Source organism: Cebus imitator, unplaced genomic scaffold (assembly GCF_001604975.1).
Source record: "Cebus imitator isolate Cc_AM_T3 unplaced genomic scaffold, Cebus_imitator-1.0 Scaffold98, whole genome shotgun sequence".
Taxonomy (NCBI): domain Eukaryota; kingdom Metazoa; phylum Chordata; class Mammalia; order Primates; family Cebidae; genus Cebus; species Cebus imitator.
This window is the reverse complement of record NW_016107413.1, coordinates 3503508-3514202: the sequence shown is the minus strand read 5'-3', so window position 1 is coordinate 3514202 and position 10695 is coordinate 3503508. Positions and strand designations below refer to the sequence as shown.

Genomic DNA, 10695 nt, shown 5'->3' with positions numbered 1-10695 from the left:
TTTGTGACAGGGTCTTCCCTTTTGCCTAGGTTGGGGTGCAGTGGTGCAATTATGGCTCACTGTAACCTCACCCTCCCAAGCTCAAGTGATATTCCTGCCTCAGCCTTTGAAGTAGTTGTGATTACAGGTGCATGCCACCACACCTGGCTAAGTTTTTAAAATTTTTTGTAGTGACAGAGGTCTTACTGTGTTGCCCAGGCTGGGCTCAAACTCCTGGGCTCAAGCAATCCTCCTGTTTTGGTCTTCTGAAGTGCTGGGATTACAGACATGAGCCACGGTGCCCGGCTAGCACAGATCTTTACTGTAACTTTTCTTCTTTCTATAAAAGGCATTGCATTGTACTGGCAATTATTTTCCCATCAAAGTGGCCTAGAAAATAGACACGAATCTGACCTCATGTCTTTGTTCATAATTAACACGTTTCTAGAGAGAGTTCCACACTTCTCTAGAGAGTTAGAAAAACTAATTGTGGGATTGTGATCTCAGACCGTGACTTTAACTGTAGCACCTAAACAGGCACTAGTGAAGTCATGTAAATAGTAGGCTGAATTCTTGACTAATAGTGAAAAAATTGTTTTGTCTTGTGGCAGGAGTAGCAGTCAGGACAAGACTCAGCATTTAGCGAAATCTCTGGATGCATTCTCCCACATAGGAGCCCCACAGCTCAGTTTTATGCTCCTAAAGTCTGTTACAAAGCTATGAATGCTTTTTGTTTGTGATTAGCCTTCATTTTCTTTTTCTTCTCAATTATTATTATTTTTTGAGGCAGAGTCTTGATCTGTCTACTAGTCCAGAGTGCAGTGGCGCAATCATGGCTCACTACAGCTTTGACCTCCCAGGCTCAAGCTATTCTCCCACCGTGGTCTCTTGAGTAGCTGGGACAACAGGTATGTCCCACCATGCCTGGCAATGTTTATTTTTTGTAGAGATAGGGTTTTGCTGTGTTGCCTAGGCTGGCCTTGAACTCCTGGACTCAAGTGATCTACTTGCCTCAGCCTCCCAAAGTGTTAGGATTACAGGTGTGAGCCACCGTGCCTGGCCAGAAAGATGATTTTTAGTATTCTAGCTTGTTTGCTTTCCTTCCCACCACAAGATACTTTCGTTGTAGCAGCTTGTGTGCTTTCTGTTTCATCTTTCACCCTGATTTTTCCAGGATTCCTGAATCACTTTCAAGTGTTAAAGGTCATTACTGATTCTTAAATGTAGATGGCTATGGCTGAATTTCAGCCATTGAGGGTCCATATGATCTATTCTGCCACACACTGCCTCTCAAACTTTAATATGGATTTGAATCACCTGGGGATTTTGTTAAAATGAGATTTGGGCCAGGCATAGTGGCTCGTGCCTGTAATCCCAGTGACTGGGGAGGCTGATGCAGGAGGATTAGTAGAGGCCAGGAGTTTGAGACCAGCCTAGGAAACATAGCGAGACACCCCATCTCTAATATGTATAACAACTTAGACAGGCATGGGTTGTGTGCCTGTAGTCCCAGTTACTCAGGAGACTCAAGGTGGGAGAATCATTTGAGTCCAGATGATGCAGGCTGCAATGAGTTATTATCACACCCACCCTTGTACTCCAGCCTTGGTGACAGAGTGAGACCCTGACCCTTAAAAAGAGAGAGAGAGAGATTTGATGTAGTAGGTCTGAGATGGGGCCTGAAAGTTTGCATGTTTCACAAACTTTCAGGTAATGTTGATGCTTCTGGTCCAGAGACCACACATAGATCTAGTATATGACAGCAAAATGCTGCCGTCTTATACCAGCCTGCAGCAAAGACAATGAAAAAAATGTAGTGAGGTTTTCCACCAAGGTAAAAGAACTCTTCTGTTGTATATGTATCTATGTATATATATATGAAATAAAATAAAATATATATAACTATATATATAACTTTTGTTATATTATATATTAAAATATATATATGTTAAAAATCCAGAGATAATTTATTTTCTGCCTTCGTGCTACTACGATGATTACAAATGCTAGTTATTGTTAATATTTTTAAATGACCTTTCATGGCACAGTTAAAACACTGCCAACCCTATTTATGTCTCCAAGTTAATAAAAGAAAAGAATTTTAGTAGTCCACAAACTCCTCAAGTCTGATGCCACCCCACCAACTAAATTAGCAATTTATAGCTTTCTTTCATGGCATTTATAGTATTTTGCATTGATATAAATACTTGGACAGTTGTTTAATGTCACTTTCTCCACTGTGCTCTAAGCTCTCACTCTGTATTTTTAATCACTTTGTCCCTAGTCTGTCGGTCCCTAGTCAATACTTTTAGGATGGTTTTATTCAGTGGATCTCAGTAGGAGTGGTACTGCCCCCTAATGGAGTGTTTTGGAAATTGGTGGGAACTAACTGGTTGTCCCAAAGAATGGAGTGTGCTGGTGTTTGGTGGGCAGGGGTTAAAGGGTGCTAGATATTCTGTAGTATGTAGAACACCTAACCAAGTGAATGCTTGTTAAGTGCATTTGCAAAATCTTTGAATGTCCCCATTGGAGATTAAATTGTTGAAAAACCTATTTGTAATCACCTGAACCAAAAGCCTAACTCGGGTGGGTGCAGTGGCTCACACTTGTAATCTCAGCACTTTGGGAGGCTGAGGTGGGTGGATGTCTTGAGGCCAGGAGTTGGAGACCAGCCTGGCCAATGTCGTGAAACCCCGTTTTTACTTAAAATACAAAAATTATCTGGGTGTGGTGGCATGCGCCTGTAATCACATCTACTTCGGAGGCTGAGGCATGAGAATCTCTTGAGCCTGGGAAGTGGAGGTAGCAGTGAGCCAAGATTGTGCTACTGCACTCCAGCCTGGGCAACTGTGCGAGACTCTATCTAAACACACACACACACACACACACACACACACACACCCAACTCCATATTTAACATTTAAAGACAATTATATTTATGTATGTCCAGTTTTAATATACAGTCATGCATCACTAATGATGGCTGCACATTCTGAAAAATGTGTCACAAGGCAGTTTTGTTGCTGTGCACACATTACAGAGTATATTTACACACACCTAGATGGTATACCCTATTGCACACATAAGCTATATGGTATAACCTAGTGTTCCTGGGTTGCCTGTATTGTATGTTACTATAGGTAGTTGTAACACAATGGTAAGTATTTGTATATCTAAACATAGGAAAGGTACAGTAAAAATATGATACCATAGTCTTATGGGACCAGCACTGTATATGCAGTTTGTTGTTGACTGAAATGTTGTTATGCAACACATGACTGTATTCTGAAATTTTCAGAACTGCAGCTGCTGAGTACTTTAAAAGTTGTACTTTGATTTATTAGTAACATTACAAAGTAACGTCTATCATTTTGGCAAATCCCATCAGCAGTAGCAGTGATGTTTGCAGTATTTGAATTATTATATATATATACTAAATATAATAGTTATATATGTGTGTGTATGTGTACATAAACATTTAACCCTTATCCCAAATTATCCAGTAAAAGTTGTTGAAAATATTCAGGTGANCTGTGCGAGACTCTATCTAAACACACACACACACACACACACACACACACACACACACACCCCCAACTCCATATTTAACATTTAAAGACAATTATATTTATGTATGTCCAGTTTTAATATACAGTCATGCATCACTAATGATGGCTGCACATTCTGAAAAATGTGTCACAAGGCAGTTTTGTTGCTGTGCACACATTACAGAGTATATTTACACACACCTAGATGGTATACCCTATTGCACACATAAGCTATATGGTATAACCTAGTGTTCCTGGGTTGCCTGTATTGTATGTTACTATAGGTAGTTGTAACACAATGGTAAGTATTTGTATATCTAAACATAGGAAAGGTACAGTAAAAATATGATACCATAGTCTTATGGGACCAGCACTGTATATGCAGTTTGTTGTTGACTGAAATGTTGTTATGCAACACATGACTGTATTCTGAAATTTTCAGAACTGCAGCTGCTGAGTACTTTAAAAGTTGTACTTTGATTTATTAGTAACATTACAAAGTAACGTCTATCATTTTGGCAAATCCCATCAGCAGTAGCAGTGATGTTTGCAGTATTTGAATTATTATATATATATACTTGCACTAATACACATTTATAGGAAATATAATAGTTATATATGTGTGTGTATGTGTACATAAACATTTAACCCTTATCCCAAATTATCCAGTAAAAGTTGTTGAAAATATTCAGGTGAATGTTTTTTAATTTTTTAAAATCCAAATGTACCCATTAAAAGTGGTTGCAAGCATCTTACTACATTATTAAATCATTTGGTGTTATGTCTGAGTATTTACATCTTGATATGTGTGTGTGTGTGTGTGTGTGTGTGTGTGTGCGTGCGCGCGCGCGCGTGCGTATATATCTAAATCACACGTATGAAAGACAATAAAAAGTAATCTTTTGTTTTCTTTTTATATTACATTTTGGACTTCGTATTGTTTTTCTTTCTCTGTGTACATACTATTTCTGTAGATTACAAACGTCTGCTATCAAAAGGTAGTGCTGCTCTGATAGGATTAAGAACCCCTGTTCTCATGGAAGCAGCATGGAATCAAGGATTTCTGTCTTCTAGTCTTGGTTTATTTCTCTAAGCTGCTCATGTAACTTTTCTGAATTTGTTGGGTGATCTCCATTATCACTGATAAGATAATAAGTCATGATGTGATAAGTCACCGCAAATGTTGCATGAATGACTGGACTTGTGGCACATGCCTTAGCTTACATGGTGACTGTTACCCTTGGCTCCTCAGAAAGGTAAACTCTCCACCTGAGACCCACTGTTCTGCTTCACTTGCATTCTCATTTAGGGAGAGCAGACCACGTTGGAGGAAGGGATTTGGCGAATGTTAAGGTAGGAAGTAGTATGGGGAATTGTGGTAGTGGTGGTGGGGTAGTATTAATGAGTGAATAAAAACAGAGTGTGTTTTAGCTTTCTAGGAAGCAGTTAAGATCCTAAGACTAGGGGACACTATTGTAAGGATTTTTTTTTGACAGCTCCATGTTTATCTGTTTCTGAGTAATTAATAACCAAACCCCTGAAGACTTATAAACTGGAGAGACTTTTGTGTCTTGTTTAACAGTTGGTTTGGAGTGGACCACAAAGCTCAAAGGCAAGAGAGGAGTACACGGTGTACACAGTTGGTACTAAGAAAGGCTCTTGGGGACTGGGCTACCAGGTTTCACAACAGAAAGTCCCTTCAAGCACGTGATTTTAGTCTGCTTAGGTGTGACTAGAATGCTGCTCATTAATTGGAACTAGAAAGATATAGGAAACTCAAGGGTAAATGGCACTGGAAAAAGGTCACTGAAGGTGAATCCATTTAAGGTGAAGATCAAGAAGCTAGTGCATGGCCACCGTGTTGCAGCAGGACAGTAATGATGACACTGAAGATATTTCATCTTTCATTACAGAAGAGAAGACAACTTAATTGATCAAAAATCATTCTCAGAATAGGAGATTAAAAACAATAGACCAAAATAATCAGATACCCAATAGCATAATTTTTCTATTTACTCTTCTGAGTCCAGGCAGTTATAATCCATTTTCTCTGTGAGTTGCTCAGCAGCAGCTTTACTGCCTATATGGTGACAGTTCTCTTGTCATGTGATTTTGGGGCAGTGAAGACACAGACTAATGATGGGCCTGCATTGTTGGAATCACATTGATGAAAATGGGAAGAACCATTGAGTGTCCAGGAAGAGCCACTGCAAGTCCAGGAAGGCATTCCTTCAAGATAACAAAACTGTCTCAGAGGCTGAATCAAGGATCTTTTGGTTGGGATTTATTGCCTGTTCAGTGCTGTGGGTGGTAATTGCCTTTAATGCTGTCTTCATTTTTGGAGTAAAGTGATTGGCAGTGATTATCAGAGGTGTGGTGCTGCAAGATGCCAACCTATATGATTACATCAGGTATAAAGTGGGCAGTAGAAGGAATTTTACCAGCATGGCTGTCTTGTACCCTGGAAAGCAGTTTCTAAGACAAAGCAGTAAAGATGATCTGAATTCCAGACTAGAGAGAGCGTGCTTATATGTTTTATTACATTGGGGAACAGTTGAAGACATTTTTGACTCTGAACCTTTTAGTGCCCAGTCCATTTTGTAATGAGGAGTGTTGGCTCTATTTTTCCACTTAAAAACTTTACTCATTTAAAAAAAGGAAAATTAGTTTTTATATTAAGTTTTTATTTTCTTTCCAGCAGTTGGGGCTAAAAAATACATTGTCACTAGAAACATTGTGAAAATTTGTTTTACAGGCTGGGCACAGTGGCTCATGCCTGTAATCCCAGCACTTTGGGAAGCCAAGGTGGGCGGACCACCTGAGTTCAGGAGTTTGAGACCAGTCTGGCCAATGTGGTGAAACCCTGTCTCTACTAAAAGTACAAAAATTAGCCGGGCTTGGTGGCACATGCCTGTAGTCCAAGCCACTTGATAGGCTGAGCCAGGAGAATCTCTTGAATCCAGGAGGTGGAGGTTGCAGTGAGCTGAGATTGCGTCACTGCACTACAACCTGGGTGACAAAGTGAGACTCTGTCTCAAAAAAAAAAAAAGTTTTATAGTGTACATAGGTATGTCCACAGTCATATAATATCAATATGTCCCAAATTAATGAAAATGTGTATATTTACATAAGTATGGAGACCTTTGCATTTTGAGCCATAGAACATGGGAGGATGTTAGTCTATCTCAAAGCTCTGTATGTTTACATATTATTTATGTGGATTATTTTCAGAAGTAAATTTTGTTTCCATGGTAAGAGTGAGCATTTTGACTTATGCATAAGTTAGAAATAATTGTTAATTTTTAATATGCACTTCCTGGTGAAATTTCTTAGATATGTAAACAACTAAAAACCAAATTTGGGTCAGTGGTGTTAGTTTCTAAGATTTTGTTTATTTTTATTTGTAACAAGTCATTTACTTAAGGCCCAATTAATATGAATGGAATCATCATAGTTTATGTTTAAGGAATACACAGAGATTGCTAGTGTTCTATTTATTTTACAGAAAGGACAGGAAAATTTTACTATGGAGCTTCTTGGAAGCTCTTCAGTGGTCCTTGAGCTAATAAAATCTATCTTTTATCAATAAAAGACCATTATTTTTATGCCATAATGAGAATAATCATTTAAACACTGGGCTTAATAAATGCCTAAAAGATATTTTATTTTATAAATCTTTTTTTCTTGGTATGATGGGCATATTGTAAATCATGCATTTGTATTAATGATATTTCTTATAGCAGTAGATGTAACTGTAAACTAAATCAGCCTACAGATTATTGCAGGCATCCGTAGATTCTGTTGCAGGTACTGTAAATGTTGTTGGAATCTTTAGCATATTATGTTATGAATATATTTGTACTTTGTTAAAATATTTAGAAAATGTTTTGTTTAATTGAATAAGTGTCTTTATTGGACTAGTAGCTGTGCAGGTATAAAACTTTACATTTCTGTGAAACTGCTTTTATAGAGCAAAAAAAAATGAAGATCAAAAATTTGTGGTTAATATGCATAGAAAGTTTGATTAGAATTGAGTCTTTTAGAAAATAAATAGATAATCATCAAAATAAAGTTTATCCTAGTGTTTAATTGCAAGTATGTACTAATTATTAGGAAACAGACAAATTAATTTGGTAAGGATTTTTCGGGAATAATTTTTCTGACAGTTTATGTGGAAAAATAATACACTATCCTTTGCATAAGCATAATCATAAAGAGGATCCTATTTATTTATTTTTATTTTTCTAGGGTTTTTTTGACATTTCATATACACTTTATTCTTTTTTAAAGCATCTATAAAATTGTAGTTGTCTTCCTTTTTCGTGGATAATTATGAAGAGGATCCTGGGAGCCTTATTTTTTGTGGTCTTATTTGTAATTTTAGCAGGTTTCCAGAATTACTTTCATCAGTTTTTTTTTTTTTTTTTTTTTTTTGTTTTTACTAGGTGCCAAAATTGTTCTACATGCTTTACATCCATTTATAAATTCATTTAATGCCCCAGGCTTGACTAGGGAAGGATCCACTTCCAAGCTCAGTTATGCACATTTATTGGACTCAGGTCCTCATTGGCTGTTGGACAGAGACAGTTCCTTGCTATTCGGGCCTCTCCAAAGCAGCCTTCACAACATGGCAGCTTGCTTTCCCTGGAGACTTTCACCAGTCTTATGGAATATTGTCTATTTTACAAGATTTGTAGTTGATTTGTTTGCATTTTAATGTCATTGGTGGTGAGAGCAGGCAAGGAGGACTGTTTAAGTGCTACACTAATTTTAAAAGTGATTGGCTTCCTAGAGAATATTTTTGAATTATGACAACTAAGTTTGGGGACAAATATTTATATCACGAGTCCCCTTATAAATTCTTTGTGTATTTGGTGGTGTCAGTTTGGCTATCAGAATCTTTTCAAGGGCTAAAGTGTGTTTATTCTCGACAGTTTCTATCACAGGATCTTATGCGAGATTAGTTTTTATTAAATGATTGTTGGATGAAATTGATGAATATTATGAATTTCTATTCTTCAATGATTTCATATCTGTAAAGTTTCTCAGAGTCACTCAAGATTGCCATTATAAAATTTAGTTTAGCATATTTTTCATAATGTTACACTTTGTAAGGTGACATTTTAATCTAAAATTTAGATCATTGCTGTTAAATGTTTGTTTCAAAGAGAACACTTTGTTCTTTGAAATAGATAATAATTTGAAAAAAACCCACACTGGCTAGCATCTGTGCAGATATCTTTCCCTTCAATATTATGTGCAATTATAAATCAAGACCAAAGAGAGGTCTTGTAAATTATGAATATTCTGAAGACAATGAAGCACCTTCTTCTGCTTCTAACAAAGATAACACTGGAGTTAATGGAAGTGCCATATGCCTAGGGGAAGGTGTCATCAACACAAACATTTAGTTTGTCAAAGTGACATTTAGACGACTGTAAGCAATATTAGTCTAGTCATGAGCTCTTGTCAAGCTTACATCTGATTTTAAAAGTAGCTATTTTAGGCTTATTTGTATATCATTGTCTAGTGTAGCAAGTGATTGGACCCCATCAAACTTTTAGGGTCAAAAATAGAAAAGAACATAAACTTAATCAGCATTTGGGTATATTTTTACCAAGTGCTTAATACAACCCTGCTTGGTTATTTGAATTTGCCTTGACTGCTTTGACCCATCCTATTTTATTATGAATTTTTAGAGAAAGTACGTTCCTTTCTCTACATAGGGTACTACCCTATTCTGTATAGAAAGAGGTGTTAGCAAAAGAGCCTTTGTGTAAATAATGAGAATTCATTATGCATAGTAAAAGGAGTCCCCAAACCCTGGGCCACGGACTGGTACCATAGCCTGTTAGAAACTGAGCTGCACAGCAGAAGGTGAGCAGTGGGTGAGCCATCATTACTGCCTGAGCTCTGCCTCCTGTCAGATCAGTGGGGGCATTAGATTCTCATAGGAACATGAATCCTATTGTGAACAGAGCGTGCAAGGGATCTAGGTTACATGCTGTTTATGAGAATCTAATGCCTGATGATCTGTCACTGTCTCACATCCCCAGATGGAACTGTCTAGTTGCAGGAAAACAAACTCAGGACTCCCATTGATTCTACATTATGATGAGTTGTGTAATTATTTTATTATATATTACAATGTAATAATAATAGAAATAAAGTGCACAATAAATGTAATACAGTTGAATCACCCTGAAACCATCTCTCCCAAACCCCAATTGTGGAAAAGTTGTCTTCCATGAAACTAGTCCTTGATCTCAAAAAGGTTGGGGACTGCTGCTCCATAGCGGCTGTCTTCCAACTGGGGAACATGTGCACTTAAGGAGACTTTCAAAGAGGTATGTACACCTCAGTGGTTATAAGAGAGTTGATTTCCAGATCCTTACCTTGTGATGTATTCTTTTTGAAAATCTGTATCCATGAAAACACACCCATGGTTTGGGTATCTCCTACCTTTTCTTCTGCCATGTCCTTTTCTATTTTTTTTCTCTTTTCTTTTTTTCTTAAGGCTAGTCAAAAGCAGTGGGAGTGGAGAAGGAACAAAGAAATCTGTAATTGGTTGTGATCAATTAGTTGTAAACACCTGTGCACTCAGACCAGCCTGCCATGTCCTTTTCTGTTTTATAAAAAACCACTCTCCTCCATCTGTAATCTTAAGATGGTATATTGACCCAAGGTTTTCAAAGTCCTGAGCATCAAAGGACTAATTTATAGTTTTGACGTCAGGCAAATCTTAAGGCTCTTAACTGTCGCCCACCCTGTTAAGCAATTCATTACCAATGAAATTTATTCCTTATTTTTAATAACTATCACAGTAAATATAGTTTTTGTTTAATATTAATAATGATAATTCAGAAGAAAAATATCAAAGCTTAGAGTTTTGTGGTTACAGGAAATCAAAGATTTAAAAATGTTAAAATACGTATGAAATTTTATGTTGCAGAGAAGTATGATAGAGTATTTGTAAGTCAGTAAAAGACTTTAAGAATAAATGTATTTTATTAGATTGAAATTCTGATGGAGAGGAGGAATGAAATATGATTTCAAGGAGGAAAGCATACATGTAAGTTTAAAGTCTTGTTAATATGTTTTGTATGGTGGGAATAAAATATCTATGATATTTAGGTTTCTCTGGATACTTTTTTTTTTTTTTTTTTTT

At 36.9% G+C, this 10695-nt stretch overlaps 1 protein-coding gene and 1 pseudogene across 4 annotated transcripts in view; both read left to right on the top strand.

Annotated features, from left to right (window-relative positions):
* Positions 1-10695, top strand: part of CDK14 (cyclin dependent kinase 14) — a 613351-nt gene that overhangs the window by 72849 nt on the left and 529807 nt on the right. The window lies entirely within an intron of this gene.
* Positions 5377-6131, top strand: LOC108309925 (annotated as a pseudogene).